The 7656-nt window shown below is 44.4% G+C and overlaps 1 long non-coding RNA gene across 1 annotated transcript; it reads left to right on the top strand.

Annotated features, from left to right (window-relative positions):
- Positions 1–685: 685 nt before the first annotated feature.
- On the top strand, positions 686–6378 carry LOC132598162 (uncharacterized). The gene is made up of 3 exons (XR_009565934.1): positions 686–1346; positions 4967–5386; positions 5650–6378. It is a non-coding gene; the product is annotated as an uncharacterized lncRNA (long non-coding RNA).
- Positions 6379–7656: the final 1278 nt, after the last annotated feature.

Below are 7656 nucleotides of genomic sequence, written 5' to 3'. Positions count from 1 at the left end.
GTGGAGACTGAGAGTGGATAATCCATTACACGAGTATTTAATCACTATTAATGATTTATTCACCCATTCAAAAACCACATGTTCAGTCTCACACTGCTGAACCAGTGAATTGTGGTCAGTGGTACAAAGGACAAGTTTCTGGTGCTCTTTGTGAGGACATATCCTGGGAGGGTGAGTGACTGGACTGGTCGGAAAGCTCAGCCCTGACTTCCAAGGAGAAATGGCTTTTGAACCACAAAACTGAAGAATGAGTGAGAGTTAGCTGTATAGTCCCATTTTGCAGATGAAGAAACTGAGGATCAGAGAGGTCACATAACTTGTCCACACACACAACACGTTTGATGTGTTTGATGGACCCTGGATCTAAGCACTAGTTTTTCTAACTCTAAAATGAGTGGTCTATAAGACTAGCATTTTTTTTTACACTGGGATATGTATCGAAATTGCCACCGAGGGTTTTCTCCAGAATCTATGTGCTGGGGTTCCACCAAGAGATTCTGACTCAGCTGGTCCAAGCAGAGCAAGGGCGGGTGGGTGTGAGGAGTAACTTTCAAAGAGCTCCCCACGTGATTTGGACGCACAACTCGAATCATACCACTGTCTAGTATTTCTGCTGCTGTTCGCAGAACTCAGTGACAGCGTGACATCACGGTACAAAACGCGGCTGGGTGTCAGGGCTCGGCCGTATCACTAAGTCCCTGCACGACGTGTGATGGCATCAGTACTCCATTCCTCAATGCGCACGAGAGTCACCTGGAAAGCTTTCAAAATCTCTCTTATGCTCCACCTCCAAACAACAGCACCAGAATCTCCGGGGAAAGGACCCAAGCAGAGGTATTTACGAGACGGTTCATTGTGATTTAGTACTAGATGATCTCAAAGGTCCCTTCTGACTTGGAAATCCTCTGCATCTATGAAATCTTCACCCACCGCCCCTTCCTGAGGGTTGCGGGGGACACTACGGAGGGTGCACGTAACCGGAGGGAGGCACAGACGATGCCTCGCCAGGACCTGCTGTTCCGCTCTGGCAGTGTCTTTGTGAAAATAGTAACTTTTTTTTTTTTTCGGACTGATTTATGTGACAGTTGGAAAGCAGCCCCCAGAACAGGCTGTTCCTCCCCTCGGTACTATTAACGTAAATATGTGCGCAGGGCCTTCGGCTCCTGCTTCTCTCTGTGTAAACGAGGCTTAAAGGGGCCGTGAAAGCCTGAAGAGAAACCAGAGGAGAGGAAATGTCATTAGAGGCACAAGAATGAAAAGGGGAAAAGGACAGGACGTTGCTAAGAGACAATGTCAAGCTGGGCCATGGGATTAACAGCCGGTATCAAAGCAAGTCCTTCTTAATGGTATGTTTCTCCAGTAGGACCTTTTCCCGACGCTGACGGAGGGTGAGATTATCAAAGCAATTCCATTCCAAATCAGGCGTAAAAGGCCCCTTTCTTTCTTGGGAGGACTAAAATGTTAGGTGAATTAACTGATTTAAATATCTGTATCTTCTAGTTTGGGGAAGAGTGTAACTGGGTTCTTTACTGTGGAACTTCTCAGACTCTTTAACCTGCGAATAAGTGCTGAAAACCACTGAGAGGTAGATGTCACTTGCAGCCTACGCAGAAATTATTTGCCACTTTTTATTTAGAGGGGATGCGTACTTCTAAGACATGTTTGAGAAGCCCTGGTATAAAAAACAACTATGTCATAGCTAATATTACTGCGCTAAGCATTTTACATGAATTATTTCTGTTAATCTAAGCAACAACACTTTGGGTTAGGTACTTTTGTTGCCTTCTTTGCACAGGGGGAAATGTTAAGGCATTGAGAGTTTAAGTACTTGCCCAAGATGACTCAGCTCCTGGGGAATGGAAGGAATTTGGGCTCTGGAGTTCAGACAATCTGGATTCAAATCCTGGTTCTGCCATCTGCTGGACGGGCATCTTCGGACAAGTTAACTAACCTCTCTGAGCCTCGGCTTCCTTACGTACAAATTGGGGAAAATAAAATGCACCTTGTAGAGTTACTGAGATTGGAGATAACATATATAAAACACAGAGTAAGTGTCCCATAAACGGCTATAGATATTATCAGCATCAACTTCATTATCTTGTATTCAATGTTCAAAAAGGGAGTTTATGTACAATGAGGTACCACCTCACACCGGTCAGAATGGCCATAACCAAAAAGTCTACAAATAACAAATGCTAGAGAGGGTGTGGAGAAAAGGGAACTCTCATACACTGCTTGTGGGAATGTAAATTGGTGCAGCCATTATGGAAAACAGTATGGAGGTCCCTTAAAAAACTAAAAATAGAACTACCATATGACCCAGCGATCCTACTCCTTGGCATATATCTGGACAAAACTCTAATTCAAAAAGATACATGCACCCCGTGCCCATAGGGCTTGGCTTGGCTATTCACAATAGCCAAGACATGAAAGCAACCTAAATGTCCATCAACAGATGAATGGATAAAGAAGATGTCGTATTTACACAATGGAATATTACTCAGCCAGAAAAAAGAATGAAATCATGCCATTTGCAGCAACATGGTTGGACCTAGAGATTATCAAATTAAGTAAAGTTAAGTCAGAAAGAGAAAGACAAATACCATATGATATCACCTATATGTGGAACCTAATATACGACACAAATGAACTTATCCACGAAACAGAAACAGACTCACAGACACAGAGAACAGACTTGTGGTTGCCTAAGGGGAGGGACAGTGGGGGAGGGAAGGATAGGGAGTTTGGGATTAGCAGATGCAAACTATTACATACAGGATGGATAAACAATAAGGTCCTACTGTAAACAGAGGAAACTATATTCAATATCCTGGGATAAACCATAATGGAAAAGAATATGAAAAAGAATAGATAGATAGGATAACTGAATCACTTTGCTGTACAGCAGAAACTAACACAACACTGTAAGTCAAATATACTTTAATAAAATTTTTTAAAAAGAAAAAAAGAAAGTGATAGTGCTCTAAAAACTAGGGTAGTGGGACTTCCCTGGTGATCCAGCAGTTGAGGCTCCATGCTCCCAATGTGGGGGGCCCGGGTTCCATCCCTGGTTGGGGAACTAGATCCCACATGCTGCAACTAAGGATCCCGCATACTGCGACTAAAAATAAAAAAGATCCCACATGCCGCAACAAAAAAAGATCCCACGTGCCGCAACGAGGATCCCACATGCCACAACTAAGACCTGGCACAGACAAATAAAATAAATACTAAAAAAAACCCCAAAAAACTATGATATGCAGAAAGGATGGGGAGGGGGTTGGAGGTGTGTGGGGAGGGGAGTCCGTGATACAGGTTTGCAATTTGTAATAGGGTGATGAGGACAGGCCTCGGTGATAAAGTTACCTATTAGGAAAGAAGGAAAAGGGTCTAAATTATACCATGTTCATTCTGCCTCCCTAAAATGAATGGATGGACGACACAGTGAATGCAACCACTACTGATGAAGCACTGCTATGTGTCAGCGGCTGTGCTAAGCATTTATCCACAATGTCTCACTGAATCCTCACACTGACCCTATAAGAAGAAGATCATCTCCATTTTTCAGATGAGGAAATTGAGACTCAGAGAAGGTAAAAACTATTGTCCAAAATGATTCAGTTAATAAGTGATGAGGCTGGCGTTTCAACTCGGGTCCTCCAGCTCCGAAGGCCCCTGCCCTTTTCACAACCAGGATGCTGAAGAGTGTGGGGAGGCTGGGGGCTGTGGCAGGAGAGGAGTAGCACTGAGCCCAGCCCCCGACTTGAGAAAGTCACCCTGCAGCGCTGCCCTCGGGGGCAGGGCTGCTCTGAAGCTGGGTGCTCTCCTGGTGATGCTGGGTGTCACAGCTGCAGGGGGGGTGGCTGACCTGCCCCGTATGTCACGGTTTTTTCCCACGTGGTTTTGCAATCCATTTCTTTGCAGTTGGAGCAGACAGATGTAGAGCAGCAGTTCCCGAAGAGCCTTTGCAAATGTCAGGAAATGCATGGTTTCTGGAAGCTCCCCAGGAGGGCTGCTCTTTCTTGGAGGAAGAGTGGCACCCTGGGCGCTAGAGGCCAGAGGTGAAGCATCTTTTCAGGGTGTGTTAGAGGGAACCATTTATAAACTTAACAGAGTCTTGTTCTGAACTTGGCAAGCGTGGCTGTCGTCAGTGATGTCCCCTCACGTCTGACGGCACGCCCTCACTCTGCACTTTCTTTCCCATCGAGATGAGAAGCTCGGAGGTTTAAGAGGACGTGGCTTGTGGAACGAAGGTCTCCCAGCCTACAATGTATTCCATCCCCCTCCAGCCTCATGAGGATAGCAATGCAGTCATGTCAAGTTACATCCATTTCAAAATCTGTGACCGAAAGAGGTGGGTCACTTGAGCACCCTTGGTCACTCAGTAACAAACCCACTGAGACAGTGAAATGCTGATGTGTGAGTGCTCTGAAAAGTTAGGGGCGTCACGGAAATACACTTGGGAGATAATGAGGAAGCAGAGAAGAATGCTAGAATCCATTCTTTCGGGGAGACCCAGGTTTCCAGCCTCGGTCCACCCTTTGACCCCAAGCCAACTCAAAAGTATAGATTCTGTCATTTACATCCACTGTACATACACGTAGTGAATGTGTATATATAACAATGACAACTAGTATTTCTTAACATATTTTTTATGTTTTGAAAGCACTGTTGATGGGTATTGACTTGTTCGACCTCATTCAAGCGACAAAACCACCCAGGGAATGGGATACAGTGATTTAAATCCCTTTTTGTAAATGAGGAAACTGAAGCAATGTCAATGTCAATGACTTGACAAGGTCAGAGCTGGCGAATGATGCCAAGTGTAGCTCAAGCCCAACTGCCCTGAGTCAAACTTTCCTCCTGGACAGGGGAAGGGTGTTTGGTACTAGCTGCGTTGGGAATAAGAACAGTAGGATCACACTCTACCTGTCTCTCTCTTCTTCCTGTGTCTCTGTTTCCGCAGGGTCACTGTTGTCTCTTCTCTTCCCCTTCCTCCCCCTCCTCCCTCCCCTTCCCCTTCTCCTCTTTCCTCTGTCTTTCTGTCTCAACTTGGATTTCAGTTTACTCCAGGGTGAAATGCACAGAAAAGCATCATTACAAGGTGGTCTCACCTGCATTGTGAACCTGTGGCAGAGACCCCAAGAGGGACACCGTAATGAGACTTTCGTAAACTACCCCGGAGTCCTGAGCTGGCTGCGTGCTCCGGTGCCTTACGAGAGGGAAAACTGTCATTGGGAGCAGCATCAAGGGTGGCACCCCATGACCATGCAGGCTCACGAAGAGGGAGCAATGATCCAGGTCACACAGAGTCAAGGCCAAACACTGAACCCCGAGTTCCTCAGGGCCCTTCCTGGTGACTCCTTTACATTCATCACACTTCGAGGTACTTGCCTGTCCAGTGTCTGTCTCCCCATTTGACTGGGTGATGCAGGGCATAAGGACTGTGTCTGCCCTGTGAGCCACTGTCCCTTTCATCCATAGTCAGGCACTGGGTAAGTCCTCATAGATATGCGGGGAGTAAGTAAATGAAGGAATAAATGAGGGACTGATGCAACAATAATAGCTTAATATTCTCCCCAGCTACACTTGCATTTTGAAAGAAGATTCTAACGAAGGATGCATCTTAATCTCAGAATTCTCTCATAGGAGTTCCATACGGAAGGCCCATTCTGGAATGAGTGTGGTGAGGAGGGCATCGTTCCAGTGTTTCTCAAATGGTACCCAGCAGATGCCTTGGCATTAAATCAGCCTCATCCCCAAGACCAAGAGTGGCTGGACCTCAAAGAGCCGTTGAGGAAGCTGAGAACAAAGGCAGCTGGAGTTTGACTTTATCCCACCCAGATGACCCCTCTGTGAGCCTCTGGTTATTCTATCCTGAACGCGAGGTGAACGTGTAGAAGTCTGGGGTCATGGCCTAGGAAGCCAAGTTCTTGTGGGACAATAAAAATCCGAACCAACTGCTGGCCCTGCTGGGTCCATCTGTTATTGGAATTAAGTTCCCCATTTCATTTCATTCAAACTGAAGAAACTTTCTGGCACGGTGTCAGGTTTCAAACAGAAATGTCAGCCAAGGGTTCATGAGGCCAAGGTCTGATCAGAGCAAACTTGAATCAATTTACGCATTAGGTAAAAATTCATAGGCAAGTTAGTGGTCTGGCGAGCCTTTCTGTTAAAAATATTCCTCATTTGCATGTTCTGGACTAAAAACCTGCAAGAAGCTGTGTATAAAATCAACATCAGAGGCCAACATGACTTCTACCCAATGTGAGCGTACATCTGTAGATGAATGTGAAGGGCCCACCAGAGTGACTTTCTTCCCCAGTATAAGAGCAGAAAAGAACTTGAACATATTCTCAACTCCAGTTTAAACCTTGACCTCTGACCCAATCAAAGCTAACCCTATTAATAATAATAGTAACCTTTACTGAATATTTAGTATGTGCCAGGCTCTATGTTATGTACCTTACATTTACTGATAAATTAATTCTGTTGATGATTCTACAAAGTAAGTTTTATTATTTGCTCTATTTGATAGAAAATGAAACAGAGAAACAGAGGTTCAGAAACATGCTCTAGCAGAGACTAGACTAATCCTAGCAGAGACTAGGATTAAAAGCTGCACAGTTCACCCCTAGAATCTCTGCCCTTAATGCTGGTCAGGAACTGGTTGGGTAATGAACCCAACATGCAGGAATACAAACTGATGCTCGTTGCACGTTTAGTTGTAATCTCATACCCCATACAGCATTTTTCAGAACTCAGACCCTATTTTGGTGGCAAAGATAGGTCAGCCACATAGTAGAACTTGTTTTTCTCCTTGCAGTTGCTGGTATAAAGAGAAAGCACTAGGATAATTAACTGGAAAACCCAGTCTCCAAATGCTTTTGTTTTGTATCAATACACTAGACAGGTCAAGATTCTGCTTATCCCCTAGGATGTTGAAGAAATGGTTAAGTCACTTCTTTACACCCTTAGCATTTGGGCAGAGATATAACCAGGGATTGTCTGGGATTCCTACAGTCTGAAGACCAGGATAAGGAATAACATGGCCAAAGAAGGTGCCCTGCTGGGGGGTTGGCAAGTCTCATCCACCCACTAAATTATTTCCAACTATACACTCGCTCTTTGCAGCAGGCTTCAATCAAACCATAACCTAATCAACAAATATATGGAAAGAAGCCCAACTCCAGTAATAGGGATGGGAACACAAATTAAATGACATTTTTCACATATCATTTTGGGAAAAACGTCAAAGTTTGATAATATCAATCATGGCAATGTTGAGGGGAAGCAGGTAAGCATCTGCTGAGGAAAGTGTAAATTGATGAAAGATTGCTGATGACAGTGTGAACTGGACGGGCCATTTTGGAAGTATTCAAAATGTACACAACCTGTGAGCCAGTAAGCCCCTTTTACATAAGGGGCCACCAAGAAACATTTTTACATATTTATAAGGATGCTCATTGCACCATCATTCATGGTCTCAAAAAATTAGCAATAGATGAAATGTAACAATCCATACCATGGAATGTTATACAGCTCTTAAAAAGGTAGATCTTCTCTATATACTGCCAATAAAAAATGCTTAAGACATACTCTTAATTTTAAAAATCCACAAAGCATGGTATCATCCAATGATATTATCACACACAC

This window comes from Globicephala melas, chromosome 11 (genome assembly GCF_963455315.2).
Source record: "Globicephala melas chromosome 11, mGloMel1.2, whole genome shotgun sequence".
NCBI lineage: Eukaryota > Metazoa > Chordata > Mammalia > Artiodactyla > Delphinidae > Globicephala > Globicephala melas.
Note: the sequence above shows the minus strand (reverse complement) of the source record. Positions and strands in the feature narration are given on the sequence as shown.